General features: G+C 33.5%; 1 protein-coding gene across 3 annotated transcripts in view; it reads left to right on the top strand.

The window, feature by feature from the left end:
• The window catches only part of GARRE1 (granule associated Rac and RHOG effector 1), a 122010-nt gene that overhangs the window by 10042 nt on the left and 91703 nt on the right, over positions 1-20265 (top strand). Inside the window, exon 1 of one of the 3 annotated variants that reach the window (XM_051979713.1) lies at positions 1861-4169. The exons of 1 other annotated variant lie outside the window; for it this stretch is intronic. The gene's annotated coding sequence lies outside the window, so the exon portion shown is untranslated. Of the gene's footprint in view, positions 1-1860; positions 4170-20265 lie in introns of those variants that run through there. One more of the 3 variants, XM_051979716.1, reaches the window with a different exon arrangement.

Here is a 20265-nt window from a genome sequence, read left to right as displayed (position 1 = left end):
TTTGAAGATCAGATTGAACTATGGTTTTTCATAAAAAAAAAAATTGAAAATCCCCTATTTCATTAAATGTCCATCCTTTCCCCTGAAAGATAATGTTTAGTTTTGCTAGATAGTTGATTCTAGGCTGCAATCCAAGCTCCTTTGCCTCCAGAATTGCCCTCCAGAATATCATATTTCAGTTAAGTGTCCAAATGTTAATTTTTTAAAGAAATTATTTGGAAATATACCTCTACTTTCTGATGCTGGGTATCTTTTGATAGGTAATATTTTCATATGTATGTTCATCTTTACTTGTGACATATTCATCTTATTGTTGTGATTTTTTTTTCACAATTTCATGAATATTCTCCAGAAGAACTAATCAGTTCATTGAAAGCTTTAATTTCTTTTAATATTTCATAGAACTATGTAGTCATAAAAAGTCTCTCAATTATTATTTATAGAAAAATGAATATTAAAACAACTTTTAAATATCATTTTGATGGGCTTCTAGTGGGCAGTCAGAGAGTTGTGGAAACACCCTTTTGATTGGAGGCGTTGGTTCTTTGTGAAGGAATTCACGAACCCGAAATATTAAGTGGCAAGAATGGAAGTTTATTGTTGGATGAAAAATCAGCTTTGCTAGGACATTGATTTCATGGTGATAAAGTCCTATTAGGGAAATGGAGGCCGGCACTGAGAAGAGAATGTCTTCTCAGTGGGCAGGAGTCCTGGCAGGTATGTCAGAGAGGCAAAGCATGCTACTATCGACATTCTGCAAAGAAATGAGTGAACAGAAACATTATGAACAGATCTTGGCGGGGATGGAGAGTTTGGGGGGGCTGGGGGCAGTTTGATTATCAGATTATCAGACCAAGATCTTTTTCGAGAATCTGCAATTTCTTGAAGAAGCGGCACCCCCAAAAGATTAATGGACTGCTTTTGACCAAGATTTCCAATTGAATAATGATATTTAACTTGTCTGGGGAGATATGCTCTCTTTCAGATTATATGGAGTCTGGGAGGCCAGGAATCAAAGGGAACAGAATTTCAGAGTATTCGTTTTACAGATCAAAAGGGAATATAGTTTCACAACCCCTTCAATTTCACACCTATCAGATTGGCTAAAATAATACAAGAGGAAAATGATAAATGTTGGAGGAGGTGTGGAAAAATTGGACATTAATATTGGTGAAATTGTGAACCATTTTTGAAAAGTCAGGAATTGTACCAAAAGAATTATAAAACTGAAAAATGCTTTCACCACTATTTTTCTTTTTTCTTCTTTTTTTTCTTGTAAATTTATTTACAAGTTTATGAATCATGTTGGGAGAGAATAGTCAGAACAAAAGGGAAGAATCATGTGAGAGATAAAGAAACAGAAAAAAAGAAATGAACATAGCATGTGTTGGTTTAACATTTATTCTCCTTAGTTCTTTTTCTGCATGCAGATGGCATTTTCTATTCAAGTCTATTGGGACTTCCTTGGATCACTGAATCACTGAGAAGGATCATTGCACATTCCTGCTGTTATTGTGTACAACGTACTCCTGGTTCTGCTTGTTTCACTCAGCATCAGTTTATGGAAATTTTTCTAGTCCTTTCTAAAATCAGCTTGTCATTTTTTATAGAAAAATAATAATTCCATTATTTTAATATACCACAACTTGTTCAGCCATTCTTCAGTTGATGAACACCCACTCATTTTCCTATTCTTTGATACCTTAAAAAGAGCTGCTACAAATATTTTTGCACATGTAGGTCCCTTTCCCTCCTTTAAGATTTCTTCGCAATACAGACCTAGTAATGGCACTGCTGGGTCAAAGGGCATGCAGTTTTATAATCCTTTGGGCATAGTTCTATTGCTCTCCAGAATGGTAGGATCATTTCACAACTGAATGAGATGTTTTTAAGGAATGTTTCAGTTAACTATGGTAGCTTAATGAATTACTTCTCTTGTATTATTAGTTGTCCAGATTTAGAATACCTGAAACCTAAACAGTGTTGGGTGTACATTAATATCTACTATTTTTCTGAGTACATTTCTAAACATCATTGCAGCATTCTTTACCATTATTTTTTAGTTTCTAAGTTTACGTTTCAGTTTACATCTTGCATAAAACACTCCATCTTCTGGCTCCATGCCTTTTCACTAGATGTCTTCCATGCCTGGAATTCTCTCCCTCTTCATCTTTGCTTACTGATTTACCTGGCTTCCTAAAAATTCGTGTTAAAATCCTAATTTCTAGAAGAAGAATCTTAATCTGCCTGAATTCCAGAGCCTTCCTTTTGTTGTTTATCTCTAATTTCTATTGTATGCATTTTGTTTGTATGTAGATTTTTGCCTTTCTTTGCAGTCTCAGTATTTAGATGCTTATTGCTTAGTTATGTCTGACTCTTTGTGACTGTCATGAGTCTTGTCTATGGGTTTTTGGCAAAGATTCTGCAGTAATTTGGCATTTTCTTATTCAGTAGATTAAGGCAAATAGATGTTAGTTGATTTTACCAAAGTTGAAGAGCTTCAAAAAAGTAATTCTGAGGCCAGATTTTAACCCAGGTCTTTCTGACTCTGGGCCTTGTACTTTATCCACTGAGCCATCTAACTGCCCGGCTTAGGTACTTAATAAATGTTTATTAACTGACTGATATGCTTGTACCTCATTCAACAGTTAACAAAAGACTTAATCCTGTCTGGAGGAAGATACTCAGTAAGGATAGTCGTTGAGAACATCCTTATTTGATTCAGCTGATTTAAGTTCTTTTTCCTGAGTTGTCTTAAGTTGTTGTTTTTTCCTCTAAAGGAAAATCTCCCCTAATATTCATCGAGAAAGCAAGAAAAGCATAATCCCCTACTACAAACATGAAGGCATGCAAAACAAAATAAATCCAAAAAAAAAAAAAAGTTTCAGTCTGTACTGAGTGTAGGAAATAGATAGCCTCTTTCATCAAGAGCCCTTAGAATCATGGTTGGTCATTGTGTTGATCAGAGTTCCTAATACTTTAAAAATTGATTATCTTTACAATTTTGTTTTTATTGTTATTATTTACATCTTTCCTCTGGTTCTGCTTTTTCACTCTGCAGCAGTTCATACTGGCTTCTCGAGTTTCTCTAAAACCATTTCTTTCATCGTTTTCATGTAGCACAATACTATTTAATTACATTTACATACCATAGTTTGTTCAGCTGTTCTCCAGTTGATGGACATTCCTTTAGTTTCCAATTCTTTGCCACCATAAAGAGCTGCTATAAATATTTTTATACATAAGAATTCTTTTCTTTCTTTGATCTCTTTGAGATATAGACCTAGTAAAAGTATTGCTGACTCAAAATGTATTGCACAGTTTAATAGCTTTTTTGGGCATAGTTCCAAATTGCTATCCATAATGGGCTGGACTAATTCATAACTTTACCAACAGTGCATAGGTGTATTTGCTTGTCTACATCCCCTCCATTATTTATCATTTTCCATTTTTATCATCTAAACCAATGTAATGTGTGTGAAGTGGTGTCTCAGAATTGCTTTATTTTGCATTTCTTTAATTATTAATAATTTAGAGCACTTTATGCAACCAATGATAGCTTTTCTAATGTTCATATCCTTTAACCATTTGTCAATTGGAGAATGACTTATTCTTGTAAATTTGAATCAGTTACCTACATGTCTTAGAAATGAGATTTTTTTTAATTTAAAAAAATTTTATTATTATTATTATTATTATTATAGCTTTTTATTTACAAAACATATGCATGGGTAATTTTTCAACATTGACCCTTGCAAAACCTTCTGTTCCAACTTTTCCTCACCTTCCTCCCCACTCCCTCCTGGATAGATGGCAGGTGGTCTAATACATGTTAAATATGTTAAAGTTTATGTTAAATCCAAAATATGTGTACATATTTATAGTTATCTTGTTGCACAAGAAAAATCAGATCTATAAAGAAAGAAAAAAATCTTAGAAGGAAAACAAAAATGCAAGCAAACAATAACAGAAAGAGTGCAAATGCTATGTTGTGGTCCACACTCATTTCCCATAGTTCTCTCTGGGTGTAGATGGCTCTCTTCATTACTGAACAGTTGGAACTGGCCTGAATCATCTCATTGTTGAAGAAAGCCACGTCCATCAGAATTGTCTTGTTGCGATGGATAATGATCTCCTGGTTCTGCTCATTTCGCCTAGCATCAATTCATGTAAGTCTCTCCAGGCCTCTCTCTGAAATCATCTTGTTGGTCCAGAAATGAGATCTTTTATCAGAGAAAATTACAAAGATTTTTTCCTATTTACCCACTTCTCTTGTAAATTTAGCTGAATATTTACAAAATCCTTTTAATTTTATGTAATCAGAATTTTCCATTTCACTTTTGTGATTACCTTTTGTGTGGTCACGAACTCTTCTTTATTCATAGATCTGACAGATAATTTGTTTCATACTTTTATTTGTTTATGATGTCACTTTTTATATCTAAGTCATGTGCCCATTTGGAGCTTGCCATCTGGAGCTTATTTTGATATATGGTATGAGATATTGTTTTATATCTAGTTTTTCACCAGATTGCTTTCCAGTTTTCTCAGCAGTTTTTGTTGACTAGTGAGTTCTTGTTCCAATAAGCTGTAGTTTTGGGGATTATGAAATCATAGGCTACTGTGCTCATTTGCTTCTATATGTTGTATACCAAACATGGTTAACATGTTTCTTAACTACAGCCAAATGGTTTTAATAATTATGGATTTGTAACTTCTCCTTTTGTGACTTCTTTGACATTTCCTTGCTTTCTATTTACTAAGAAAATCAAGCTCACATCACACTGTTCTTATGAAAATTAGATCAATTAAAAGTCATAATGATAATAGTTAACTTTGATATATCACTTTAAAGGTTTGCATATATTATTTCATTTGATTCTTACAATAAGACTGTGAGGTGTTATTATTCCTATAAGGAAACTGAGGCTAAGGGTGGTCTTACCCAAAGTCACACAGATAGTAAGTGGCTAAGGCTAGATTCAAACTCAGATTTTCCTGATACAGAAAAGTAAAAAATAATCTGTAATAGTAACAGTATGCTAAATCCTGCAAAATTAGAATATTTTTCCTTAAAAAGTATTAGGAGTGGGGCAGCTAGATGATGCAGTGGATAGAGCACCAGCCTTGAAATTAGAGGACCTGAGTTCAGACTCTAGCCTCAGACACTTAACACTTCCTAGCTTGTGACTCTGGGCAAGTCTGTTTGAATCAGTTCAAATAAGTCTATAAAAGCTTAGTAATATTCTACTGCATTCATATACCATAGCCATCTACTGTTCCCAGTTCTTTGATACAACAAAAAGTGTTGTAAATATTTTTATTTATATAGGACTTTTAATTTTTTTTTTTTTAATCTCTTTCAGTATTTGCTTAGCAGAGGAATTTCTGGGTCAAAGGATATTGAACGGTTTTTAGTCACTTTGTATAATTCCAAATTGTTTTTCATAATTTGTCTGGACTGTTGTAGCAGCTTCTTAATTACACTGCTGTCTTCTCCCCTCTCCCCTCTCCATCTAGCCTCCATGTACAGCTGTTTCCTAAAGCACAAGACTGATTGTCATTCTTGCTCAAGAAGCTTCAGTGCCTCCTCATTTAGCCTTTCTGATAAAATAACCTTTTCTTGGCATTTAAAGTCCTTTGCAGTAGACTTAAGCTGAACTTTCCAGACTTTATACATATTCTCTCCTCCCCTTCACCCTTCCATTCCCCTCTCTCTTCCCAGTTGTATACTTCAGCCAAATTCACCAACTTGTTTCTTGAACTAAGCCCTCATCTTTGGTTTGGAGCTTTACTTGGAATGTATTTTCTCTCCACTTCCTATCTTCTATCTCCTTCAGTCCTATACTGTCTTTTATTGGAAGTCTTTTCTGCTCTTTGTAGTTGTTAGTTCTCTCTCCATTCACCTAAAATTATTATATATATATATATATGTATTTGTATACATATATATATATGTAATTGTTGACTAGTAGAATATAAGTTCCCTGAAGGCAATGATACAAAAAACAAAAAGTAGTTCTTGTCAAAGTAAAATTGTAAAAGTGATTACAGTCTTGAAGTAGTTTTAAGTAGTTGTAGCTTTTCAAGGCTTAAAACTATACCGGGACTTTTGGGACATCCTTCCTATGCAATCACCTCTGCAGTTTTTGTAGAAGTACTTTTGATAGATCTATAAAGGAAATGATGGTATCAGTTTAATCAGATAATGAATATTCTTCTTGAGCATAAAACCAACTAAACTAAGGTATACATTCAAAATATCTCTGGATCAGGTATGCTAACTAGTTCCATGAATTCTTTCTCTCCCTCTCTTTTACAGCAAAGGGTCTAGTACTAGAGGTAGAAATAAAATTCAAAAGTCTTGGTTCACTTTAAGTCTTAATAACCTTTTTAAAATTTAAGTTCTTCCTCCCTTTTTTTCTCTCTCCTTCCTTCCCTCCCTCCTTTCCTCCTTCCCTTCCTTTCTTCCTTTTTTATAAAGATTTTTATTTTCAAAACATATGTATAGATAATTTGACAACACTGACCCTTGCATAGTCTTGTGTTTCAGATTTCTCCTCCTTCCCCCCCAACTCTTCTCCTAGATGGCAAGCAATTCAATATCTAATTAAACATGTTAAAATATGTTATATTCAATATGTATAAATATATTTATATAATTCTCTTGATGCATAAGAGAAATCAGATCAAAAAAAGAAAATGTGAGTAAGAAAACAAAATGCAAGCGAACAACAACAAAAAGAGTGGGAATGTGATTCACATTCAGTTCCTATAGTCCTCTTTTTGAGTATTGATGGCTCTTTTCATGACAAAATCATTGGATCTGGCATCAGTTATCTCAGTGTTGGAAAGAATCACGTTCATCAGAATTGATTGTTGTGTAATATTGATATTGTCATGTATAATGACCTCCTGGTTCTGCTTGTTTCACTTAGCATTAGTTCATATGAGTCTCTCCAGGCCTCTCTGAAATCATCCTTCTGATCATTTCTTAAAGAACAATACTATTCCATAACATTCACATACCATAGCTTATTTAGCCATTTTCCAGTTGATGGGCTTCCACTCAGTTTCCAATTTCTTGCCACTATAAAAAGAGTCACCACAAATATTTTTGCACATGTGGGTCCCTTTCCTTCCTTTATGATCTCTTTGTACTATAAAGCTTTTTATTTTCAAAACATGCGTTTTTCAACATTTTCAACATTTACCTTTGCCAAACCTTGTGTTCCAAATTTTTTTCCTTTCCTTTTCCTTACCTCTTCCCTTAGACAGCAAGTAATCCAATATGCGCAATTCTTCTATATATATTTCCACAGTTATCATGCTGCACAAGAAAACTCAGATCATAAAGGAATAAAAAGAAAGAAAACAAAATGCAAGCAAGCAATAATAAATGTAAAAATACTGTGTTGTAATCCATACTTAGTCCCTACAGCCTTCTCTCTGGGTGCAGATGGCTTTCACAAGGCCATTGGAACTTAGCCTTTTTTTTTTTTTTTTTTAAAGAGCTTTTAATTTAAATGACTTTTTAATAGTTTTTTTTTTTTTTTTAAATCTATTGAGCCATAACTTTTTTTTTTTCTTAGCTAGCATATTTGGCTCAGAGATGTTTGAAAGTACACATTAGTTAAGAAGACTTATTTGATCAAGTTGAAATCACCATTTCTTTTGTGGATATACCAGATGTAAAATTTGTCCTAAACTACTAATGATAAGTGCTTTGTTTTTGTAGGGGAATGAAAACCTGGTGCCAAGTTGAAATAGAAAAGTAAATACATCATCACTATAAAGATTTGATGAATTAGAGTAAAGGGCAGTGTATATTTTCTTAGAATATGACCAAAATTAGCTTGTTCAATTTTGATTTTTGTTTTTTGTTTCTTTTTAATCTTCATCTTAACTGCACGAGATACTGTTAATCAGATTTTTATATGTTACTCCCTACAATTTTTCCACAATTGACAAAACAATAAAATCTATATTGTATTATTACTGTATTTTATTCTTTTTTTTTCATTGTTATATGAGAATGATTTAGGGTATTTCAGTCAGTAAAATGCAGATTTTTAAAAAAAAAATCTGGAAAAATGTCAGTAGAGTAGATTTTTTTAGTTCTTAAAAAACTTTGTTTATTATCATTATTAAATTCCTAGGTATATTATCTGACTTTTTCTACAACTTGAAAAAATAAATGGAATTTAATCCTAATCGACTTGTTTCTTCATGAGATTTTTGAATAGCTTAATGAAGCTTAAATATGTATTAATTCTTTGTTTGGGTCTTGCAATCAGCACCCTTTCTGAATCTTGGGAAGCTGTTCTTTTATAATAGAATGGTAGAAAATTTTATTAGAACTTTTCTTTGGTAGTAATCTATATAAGAGGAACAAAGTTTATCTACAATTCAGACTAGGTCTTTTCTACTTACAGATGTGACTTCCTTTTCCATTATCCTCCCTCTCCACCCTAGACTTTCCTTTTTGATCTTTTAAAGATATAGGGCATGTATAGTGAAGGCTGGGGAATGGTTATTTTTGTTGCCATAGAGCCAACTTCCTCTTCTGTTTCCTTTCTTTGCTTAGCAACTGCAGGAAAACGGGAAACTGCCTGGCTACAGCTAGCTACGTGAAGAAGTCTAAAAGGAGATCATTTCACAGCTATAATGGTTTATAAAGGTGGAAAGGGATTCTTCTAAATGTACATTTTTACTAGGTTCCTAAAGACTAACCATATAGGGAACAGAACAGGGTTATTTGTGGTGGTGATTGCATGTTTTTAATTCATCAATAAGTAACAAAAATATATTAAGCATCTGTGATTTAAAAGTTATTTTGCTGCAGAGAGAGCATGACATAATGGAATAAATACACTGGACTTGAAATCAAGATAAAACTGATTTTGGATCTTGGTTCATATACTTACTACTTCTGTGAGGCCACTTAATCCTTCTGAGTCTGAGTTTCTTCATTCTAAAATGACGTGATTAAAATTTTCATTCTTGCTTCACAGCATTGTTAAGAAAGCATGAGAACCTCATCAGATCATAAAGTTAGAGTGGGAAGAGCTTGGGGAGAGTAGAATTTGAACTTTAGAGGCCCTAAGAGGCCATTTAGTCTAAGCCATAGCGGAAGAAGAGAGGTCTGTAGAGAGCAGTATTTGAACTTTGGTTCCTTGATTCCAAAGATAATTTTCTTTTCACCTTACCCTGCTGGCTCTCATTTACTAATTTTAAAACACTTTAAATGTAAATTATTATTAGAAGCTAAGGGAGATGAAGCATCTTATAATTGGGGAGATTAGTTATGCATACTCACATGAAAATTACCTTTAGAAGACAATTAAGGATGACCTAGGCATTTAGAAGATTAGAAGGGAGTAATGGAGTAGGAGAGAGGATGTGCTTTAAAATATTGACCCGAAGAATATGAACACACAATTCTCAGACAAAGAAATTGAAACTATTTCTAGCCATATGAAAAAATGCTCCAAGTCATTATTAATCAGAGAAATGCAAACTAAGACAACTCTGAGATACCACTACACACCTGTCAGATTGACTACAATGACAGGGAAAGATAATGCAGAATATTGAAGGGGATATGGGAAAACTGGGACACTGATCTGATACATTGTTGGTGGAATTGTGAATACATCCAACCATTCTGGAGAGTGATTTAGAACTATGCTCAAAAAGTTATCAAACTGCGCATATCCTTTGATCCAGCAGTGTTACTACTGGGCTTATATTCCAAAGCGATCTTAAAGAAGGGAAAGGGACCTGTTTGTGCAAGAATGTTTGTGGCAGCCCTTTTTGTAGTGGCCAGAAACTGGAAACTGAGTGATTTGGAGAATAGCTGAATAAATTGTGGTATGTGAATATTTTGGAATGTTATTGTTCTGTAAGCAATGACAAGCAGTATGATTTCAGAAAGGCCTGGAGAGATTTACATGAACTGATGCTGAGTAAAATGAGCAGGACCAGAAGATCATTATGTACTTCAACAACAATACTATATGATGATCAATTCTGATGGATGTAGTCCTCTTCAACAATGAGATGAACCAAATCAGCTCCAATAGAGCAGCATTGAACTGAATCAGCTACACCTAGCGAAAGAACTCTGGGAGATGATTATGAACTACTACATAGAATTCCCAATCCCTCTATTTTTGTCCACCTACATTTTTGATTTCCTTCACAGGCTAATTGTACACTATTTCAAAGTCCGATTCTTTTTATACAGCAAAATAACTGTATGGGCATGTATACACATATTGTATTTGACTTATACTTTAACATATTTAACATGTATTGTTCAGCCTGCTATCTGGGGGAAGGGATGGGGGGAATGATGGGAAAAGTTGGAACAAAAGGTTTTGCAACTGTCAATGCTGAAAAATTTTCCATGCATATATCTTGTAAATTAAAAGCTATATAATAAAAAAAAATAAAAAAAAATATTGACCCGATGGAAAATTTTGTCTTTTGGGGGCAACTAGATGGTGCAATGGATAGAGTACCAGCCTTGAAGTCAGGAAGACCTGAGTTCAAATGTGGCCTCAGACATTTAATGCTTCTTAGCTGTGTGACACTAGGCAAGTCACTTAACCCCAATTGCCTCAGGGGAAAAAAAAAGAAAATTTTATTTTATTTATTTATTTTTTTTTAAGAAAACTTTTTTTAAAATTAAGATTTGATTAAGAAGGATTTGTTTTTTTCTTTTCAGCTCCCTTTTGCTGGAAAGAAGAAAAACTACTTTGAACAAATAAGTTAAACTCTTTCATGGGCTATGTCCCTATATATGTATTATGTATATATGCATATAGATACACACACATGTATAGGAATCATGATTGACTGTTTTATTGATCAGTGTTTTTATATTGTTATTGTATAAGTTCTCCTCCTTATAACTGAAGCTATACCCTTCATCATTTCTTATGATATAGTTGTATTTAATTATACAAATATACCATAATTTGTTCAGCCATTCTCCACTTTATTGATTGCCCTTTAATTTCCTTTTACTTGCTATTATAAAAAGAGCTGCTATTAATATTTTTGTTTATAGGGCTCCTTTTTTCTTTGATCTCTTTTGTGTATAATATTATGTATGTAGTATAGGGTATAACATTTTGGGCATAAAACCTAATTGCTTTCCAAAATGACAATACCACTAAAGAAAAATAAGCCTGTTGACATAAGAGAAATTTTCTTGAACTATCATCTGGTTCTTCTTTTTAATTCTTCATTTTAAGGTTCTAATTTCTACCTTGTGTTGAATTTAATACTTTGAATTTGATTTTAGTATTCTGGTTCTCTGAATATAGTAAAGTCATAGAATCATGCTAACAAAGTACATTATACATTTCTGTAAGTTAAGATCAATTTTTTTTCTGACTCTTTATCAGATTAGTCTCTATTATAAACCTTTCTTCTAGTCACCTAAACCACTTCAACCTTCCTTAGTAGAGGATCTCATTTCATACTTCACCAAGAAAATTAGAGATAATTTCTTAAGTGTTCTCTCATCTTCCCAGTTCCCAGTTCTATAGTCTGATTCAATATCTTTTCCCATCTTCTACTCTGGTCCAGTCTAGACTTGAAAAGAGGCCCGTCTTCTTCAAGGGCATCCTTTTTATTTGTGCCCTTGATTTTGCCTCCTGTTATCTCCTCTGGGAGCCTGTACCTTTCATCCTCTCCTCTTTACCTCTAATCTTTAATCTTTCTTTATTCATTGGTTTCTTACAAACATGCATATCTTCCAATGCTTAAAAAGCAAAACAAAACAAAACAAAACACCTTCATTTGACCCTACTGTTATTTTAGGCTCTCACTAGTATTTCATTTCTTTCCTAACCAAGGAATTGAGAGATTGACTAGATTAGGATTACATTGGTAGAAAGAGCTCTCAGATAAATTCCCTCTGGCCACGATTCTCTGCACCTTTTCTTTACAGTTTTTGAGAGCAGTCTATAGCCCTGGAAGGTTAAGTGAATTACCCAGTGTGATATAGTTGCAGGAAGGCCTAGAACCCAGACCTTCTGTATTCAAGGTCAGCCTTTTAGACTGTGCTGCCTTCATAACCAAGCTTCTAAAAAAATCTGTTTATACTAATCAGCTTTTTTTTTTTAACCTTCCACTTTTCACTCTGTATAATGTAGCTTCTGACCTTCTCATTTGACTGATGTTACTCTTTATAAGCTTATGGATGATCTCAAATTTGTTAAATCAAAGGATCTTTTCTTTATTCTCATACTTTTTTTATTTAAGCTTCTTTGTAGCATTTGATTATTCACTAACTCTCTTCACCCTTTACTCCATAATTTGACATTGGTTTTGCCTCATTTTCCTCTTATCTTTTTGATCACTTCTCACTACATTTTTTGGGGGGATTATCAACCATTTTGAGACCACTGTTACCTCTTAGCATGTGTGTACCCCTTTTTCTCTCACTCAAGGAAATTTTGCCAGCTCCCTTGGATTTAACTATCATCTCTAAACAGATGACTTGGAAATATGCATATCTAGTCCTCTTCTTTTTATCGAGCGCCACTTTTGGATCTGTTTTATGCCTCCACTTAGATCTCCCATAGGTGCCTTAAACTCAACATGTCCAAAGTTTAAGTTATCTTTCCTCTTAAACCATTCTTGGCTTCTATTTCTCATTTCTGTTGAAGAGTACCATCATTCTTCCTTTTATTTAGATTTGCAACCTCATTCATCCTCAACTCTTCACATTCCTTCATCTCCCATGTATGATCTTTTTTCCAAATCTTGTCAGTTTTATCTGCACAATACAAGAATTCCTGTAAATGTCCTCCTCTCTCTCTTTTTTTTTAATTAAAGCTTTTTATTTTTCAAAACATATGCAAGGACAATTCTTCAACATTAGCCTTTGCAAAATCCTGTGTTCCAAATTTTTCCCTCCTTCCCCCCACACCCTCCCCTAGATGGCAAGTAGTCCAATATATGTTAAACATGGTAGAAATATATGTTAAAGCCAATATATGTGTGTGTGTGTATACATATATATATATATATATATATATGTATACACACACACACAATTGTTGTGCTGCACAAGAAAAAAAGAAGCAAAATAAACAATAATAAAAAGAGTGAAAATGCTATGTTGTGTTCCACACTCAGTTCCTATGGTCCTCTTTGTGTGTAAATGGCTCTCTTCATCACTAAACAATTGGAACTGGTTTGAATCATCTCATTGTTAAAGAGAGCCATGTTCATCAGAATTGATCATCATATAATCTTGTTGCCATGTATAATCTGGTTCTGCTCTAAATGTTCTCTTTCCATTTAAATCATAATTACCCTAAATTCAGATTTTCCCCTAGCTGCTTATAATAGTTATCCAGTTATTTTTCCTGCCTATGGTTTCTTTTTTCCAGTCCATCTCCCACACAACTGCCAGAATAATTTCTTCTTTCATTCAACAAACATTTACTAAGCAATAATTAGGATTTGGGAAACGCCGTTCCTGACCATTAGGAAACAAAGACAAAAGTGTAATAAAGCAGGCCTGGTCCTTAAGTAGAAAGCAACAAAATGAAGATAATATAGTTATAGACTATTTAGAAGAGACATTATCAACTGATTTTGATAGGAGGTATAAGAAAAATCTTGTTAATGTGTAAGAGATAGCACTTGAGAAGAGTTTTGAATTCATGGAGTACAGTTAGTAGAAAGGCAGAAAGGAAGATCAAATATTGTAAGTGAGGAAAAAGAAATCATTCAGTTTGACCAAAGCACAGAGTATAGAAGAAAGAGTAATGTGATATTTGTCTTCAAAGATAGGATATTTCAAGAGCTTTAAATGCTAAAAAAAAAAAAAAAAAAAAAAAAAAAAAAGAGTTTTATGTTCTATTTAAGAGGTAACAGAGATCCTTGGAAGCTCCTTTCCTTTATGCTAATATAAGTCAAAGAGTTAAACTGGAGAGTAGGACTGGCATGCAAGACATAGTGTACCTGGACAAGAATTAACAATATTCCAATGATAGAAGCTTCCCTAAGGAAATTGCAGAGCCAATCTATCCAAACAAACAAACTGAATTCTCTTTCCTTCAACGGAATAAACATGATGTTGGGCAAGTTAGGGAAAATGGAAAGTATCTTGTACTACATGGTATTAACAATATTCAGAGTTTTTCATCTAAAACAGCTATTGTAGGTATTTTTGGCTATAATTAACAGAATATCATTGTGGGGATGAATGCTTGTAAAATAGACATGGCTTTTTCTCATGATTGGCTGGCTTGCATTTACTGAGATCTAACAAACACATGGAATGTTGGTGAAATTTTTAACTTAATACTAACATGTATTTCTATTACATTTTGTTTTTATTTTATGATGGCATGGATTAAAAGTGTAATTATGACTAAAAATTCCCCAATATACAAAATTTTAGAACAGTGGATAGTAGAAGGAGAAATAAAATTTTCCTAGTACCTAGCTGAGAGATAAACTGACATCAGGTCATACATGTGGACAGAGTACCACAAATGGCAACTGGAAAAAGAAAAAAGACAGTGATACGCCATTTTAATGTTTCACTGTTATCCTACACTATTTCCTTAGAGATTTCTAGGCATCATGTATACATGAACACTGGCCTTAGAATCAGAAAAGCCTGAGTTCAAACCTTAACCTTTAATATAAATGTGACTCTGTAAGTCATTCAATCTTTGCCAGCTTCAGTTTCCACATCTGCAAAATGAGGATAATAATGATTTCAACCTTTTACTTAGGGTTGTCAGGAAGATCCATTGAGATAATATGCATAAAGTGATGCATAAATATTAATCCCAGCCTCTGGATACTTCACTTAATCTCTTTCAATTTTAGTTTCTTTACCTGTAAAATGAAGGATTGGACCTGTTGACCTCTAAGATCTCTTATAGCACTGGATCCCTTCCTTCCCTAATTCTATGAACTTTATTTATAATTTGGAAATAAAAATACCCATAATATATTGTTGTAGTAATAAAATGAACATTCAATAGGATATTTAGATATCAGCTATTATTATAGCTATTTTATTTTCATTGGTAGTAATTTCATATATCACCCTCAATTTTTGTTCTTCCCAATCTGTGAATCCTAATCCTAGAAACTCATCTCCCTACAATATTACTACAGTTGCTTATGAGCTTATTATCAAAGAACAATATATCATAATTGAGCTGATGTTGTCCATTACAAATTAATGATACACTAACTCAGCCAGTCCTTATCATTTATTTTATCATTCTAATGAATTGTTGCTTATCATTCTAATGAATGAATAAGTAAATGAAATAACACTTATCAAGTGCCAACATGAACAAAGTTCTGTACTGAGTGCTGGAGATACAAATAGAAAAGATAGTAAAGATAGACACTGCTGTCAATGAGCCCACACCCAATAATAATTTTAAACACAATACTGCAAGTTAGATCAAGAGATTCCATGGCCTCAGCAATGCTAAGTAGATGGTAATGCCTATTCATTAATGTGATTACCTTTAATAAAACCATGCCAATTTCTGGATGTTGAATCTTTGATAATTCCAAGGACTTTAGTAGAGAGAATTTCTTTTTCCTCTTGTTCAGAATAATATTTTTAAAACACAGTTATATGGATGTGTCATCCCCTACTCAAAAAGCCTCAGTGATTGCCTATTATGCTTGGGATGAAATAATCTTCTGTTTGATATTTAAATATGCAATTTGGCTCTAACTTTAAATATATTTGATGTTATTCTCCCTCACATACCATATATTCCAGTTAGTCTATTTGATTTGTTTGGTATATGGTATTCTGTTTGCTTGTGAGTAGGGACAATCTTCCTTCCTTTGAAATATCCCTTTGTGTCATGGGCAAATCACTTAATCTCTTAAAGTGCTCTAGGGAATTTAAGACTGAGTTACAGAGGAGTTATATACTTTCATTGTAGAAGACATCTTTACACTGGAAGTTCTCTATAGTGATGAACTCACAGATCTGGACAAAAATAAAACACTTTTAAAAGTGCTTATATTCATAAATATTGTTTCTGCCTAGAATATAAACTTGAGGGAAGATGACTAAAAAATATATTTTTTTGTCTTTGTTTTTCCAGTTCCTGAGAGACAGCTGTGTGGCAGGGCCTGACCTTGGAATTAGGAAGGTTTAGGTTCTGGAGTTAGGAAGGCCTAGGTTCAAATCTTATTCTAGCATATAATGGTTATTTGACCATGTGTGGGCAAGTCCCCTTTACCTTTCAGCATTCCAGGCAGCTTTCACAGTATATGCTGCAGATTAATTGCAGCTCTGTATTATTGAAAAAAGTTTCAATACTGGGAAGTGACAGGTCTCCATTACCTTCCTATCTAAACAGATTCCCCAGTACTCTGAATAGTGCCTGGTAGGAAATAGATATTTAATTGAATAAATTGTTGAACTGAATTTTAGAATATGTTATCCATGGCCAAATGAATGATTTAGATAGTGTTACAAATTTAGAGTGATCAGTTATTTAGCACATGACTTTGTCTTTTGTTGTGACTTTTCTTGGGTATATTTTTTGTTTCTTTAGTTAATTTATATGGTCTTTGAGGGAAGAAACTATGTATATCTGTTTCCTCATCTGTAAAATAATGATGTTAAATAAATTAAACGAACTCCCTAGGCCCTTCCATTGCTAAATATATGATCCTTTTACTAATTTGTTGTTCATGAAAGATAGGAACCCAGCCTTCACTACACTTTGTCCCTCCCTTCCCTTGACTTAGCCACAATACACAGATCATAAATATTTATAGAATTAATGAATGACTTCCACAACTTCTTATTCAAATTTGTCCACTGAAGAGGATTGGAATTATAGAAAAAACTAAAATGTAGGATAACCCCAAGGAAGTGCTGGTTTTAAACTTGGGTGCTAGTATCAATAGGGAAGGTGCAGCACTCAAGACTTTATAAGCCATTTTTTCCCCACAATAACTCTCTTAAGGGAGATTATATTTGTCTTATTCTCTACTTTCTGATAAGGAAACTCAGAAATTCGGGGACTTTTTCCTCGTTATACTGTTAATAACCATCAGATTTGAGACTGAGTCATGAAATCTCTGTTCTTATCCTGGCACTATGACGTATATGTTAATATCTGAGCCTCATTTCTTTCATCTGCAAAATGCACAATTACTTTAAATAATATCTAAAGTAATGTTCATCTGTGAAATTTGTATTTTTTATTGACATAGAATTCTGGTTGTTATAATTCCAGGTACTTTCAGTTTTGTTTTAGAGTTTGACCTATTAGATATATACTATACATAATACTCTCAACCAGGTTTGGTTTAAATAAATTTTGACTTAACTTGTTATATATAGAGGGGAAGGCAATTACAGCAACCCTTTTCAGTATCACCAGACCTCAGGCTTGACTTTTCCATGAAAGTATGGAGTCTTTGTGGAAAGTGATTGGAATGATACTTGCCACAGAGTTCTTTAAGAAGTACCTGAGCTACATTTGGATTCATTATTTGTAGGTTTTTCCCTGGTATATACTCTGCTTTAAAGTTTTAAAAATATTATTTTATTTTTCCAAATACATGTTTTCAATATTCATCTTTGCAAAACCTTGTGTTCAGATTTCTCCTCCTTTCCTTTCCTTCCCCCTCCCCAAGACAGCAAGCAATCCAATATAGGTTAAACGTGTGCTATTCTTCTAAACATATTTCCATATTCATCATGTTGAACCAAAAAGATCTAGATCTTTTGACATGTTTTGGCTAACAGTAGGGCACTGTTATCACTTATTTCTTATTCTGTTATGTGACTGGATTGTTTCCCTTTCTGTTCATACATTTCCTTGATTATATAATTTTGTTGCTTTTCTTGTAATGGTTATCCCAAGGGAATAAAATTGAAATTTTAGAAATAAATAAGTTTGTATCAGGGAGAAGCTTGAGTTTATTATTAAGTATTCAATTTCATAAATGAAAGCCAGCCCAATTTCTTATTCCTATTTTAAGTCAATTTTCATTGTGAATTTTCACTAACTGTCCAAGATACCTATAATTGTGGCTCTGTGACCTATCCATTCGTTTGCATATTGGACAAAATCTAGATAGTCATTCTGAAACTATATTGAATGTATAACGTATACATGAATAGAATGTATTCATCATGCTGAACAAAAAAAAATTTTTTTTTCTATTTTTCTTGCCAGATAATATACACTTAGTTCACATATAGCAATTTATGTTGTTTTGATCAAGGTTTTTTTGGGGGGAGGGGAAAATTCATTTAAATGAAAGCATAATAAATTTATTCCTGTATTTAGAAAAGATTAGGGGATTATAGCTCTAGAGCTGGAAGGAACTCAAGATCTAGTTCATTTTCCTCATTTTATAGGTTAATCAGCTGAGGCCCAGAGAAGTTAGAATAGTCCAAGGTATACAGGTAGTGTTGAGTGGAATTTCAGCCGAGGTTCTCTGATTCTAAAGCCAGTACTTCTGCTGTTTGTTTCCTAATAGTAGTTTGTAAATAAGTGTATTTTAATAATCAAAATGAAAATGAGCTTTGATGATGCAGGGTGGGAAAAAAATGCATAACTAACCTGATGTTTGCTAACTAGATCAGCCAATCAGCAAGCTTTTTTATTACAATAAAATTACTTTACAATTTATTTTTGCATAATTTCCCTGGGAGGATATGGAAAGGACCAAGTAAAATTCTTTTTGAAGTGCACCCATTTATTACTGTTTTGAGGGCCAACATTAAGTAAAGTTGTGAGCTACCTAAATTTGACTTGTGAAGCATTAGGTCCATTATCATCAAGGTTTTTCCTTGATTATTCAGGTCATCCAGTTGTAATGACCACCCTTCTCCACAAATCAAAATTTTTAACAACTAGAAGTCTAGCTGGTTCTTCATAAAGTCCATCTTCTTAAAATGTGGTTTGTAACTCCATATAGAATCTTGTAGTGAGGGGATTGTGAAATAATGATTTATTATCAGTAAATGTTTGGTTTGTATACCTATTTTTATATACCTATGTATACTTGGGGTCACATAAAAATTTCTTGGGAAAAAAAGAGTAGAGTAGAAAAAGTTCAAGAATCCCTGCCTTAAGAGTTCTTTATTATGCTAATTCATGGTGCTGTGGTTATTGGTGTGGGTATCAAGCTCTCTCCTTAGTAATATTTCATTATTTCATTGAAGCATTATTCTTTTTTTTTAATTATAGGTTTTTATTTATAAGATATATGCATGGGTAATTTTTCAGCATTGACAATTGCGAAACCTTTTGTTCCAACTTTTCCCATCATTCCCCCCATCCCCTCCCCCAGATGGCAGGTTGACCAATACATGTTAAATATGTTAAAGTATAAGTCAAATACAATATATGTATACATGTACATACAGTTATTTTGCTGTACAAAAAGAATCGGACTTTGAAATAGTGTACAATTAGCCTGTGAAGGAAATCAAAAATGTAGGTGGACAAAAATAGAGGGATTGGGAATTCTATGTAGTGGTTCATAGTTATCTCCCAGAGTTCTTTTGCTGGGTATAGCTGATTCAGTTCAATGCTGCTCTATTGGAGCTGATTTGGTTCATCTCATTGTTGAAGAGGGCTACATCCATCAGAATTGATCATCATATAGTATTGTTACTGAAGTATATAATGATCTCCTGGTCCTGCTCATTTCACTCAGCATCAATTCATGTAAATCTCTCCAGGCCTTTCTGAAATCATCCTGCTGGTCATTTCTTACAGAACAATAATATTTCATAATATTCACATACCACAATTTATTCAGCTATTCTCCAAATGATGGGCATCCAATCAGTTTCCAGTTTCTGGCCACTACAAAAGGGCTGCCACAAACATTCTTGCACATACAGGTCCCTTTCCCTTCTTTAAGATCTCTTTGGGATACAAGCCCAGTAGTAACACTGCTGGGTCAAAAGGTATGCACAGTTTGATAACTTTTTGAGCATAATTCCAAATCACTCTTCAGAATGACTGGATGCATTCACAATTCCACCACCAATGTATCAATGTCCCAGTTTTCCTACACCCCCTCCAACATTCCGCATTATCTTTCCCTGTCATTCTAGCCAATCTGACAGAGGTGTAGTGGTGTCTCAGAGTTGTCTTAATTTGCATTTCTCTGATTAATAATGATTTGGAGCATCTTTTCATATGGCTAGAAATAGTTTGAATTTCGAAGTTTGAGAATTGTCTGTTTATATCCTTTGACCAT

This window comes from Antechinus flavipes, chromosome 2 (genome assembly GCF_016432865.1).
Source record: "Antechinus flavipes isolate AdamAnt ecotype Samford, QLD, Australia chromosome 2, AdamAnt_v2, whole genome shotgun sequence".
Classification (NCBI taxonomy): Eukaryota; Metazoa; Chordata; class Mammalia; order Dasyuromorphia; family Dasyuridae; genus Antechinus; species Antechinus flavipes.
The sequence above is the reverse complement of the archived record's forward strand: the minus strand, read 5'-3'. Positions and strand labels throughout refer to the sequence as shown.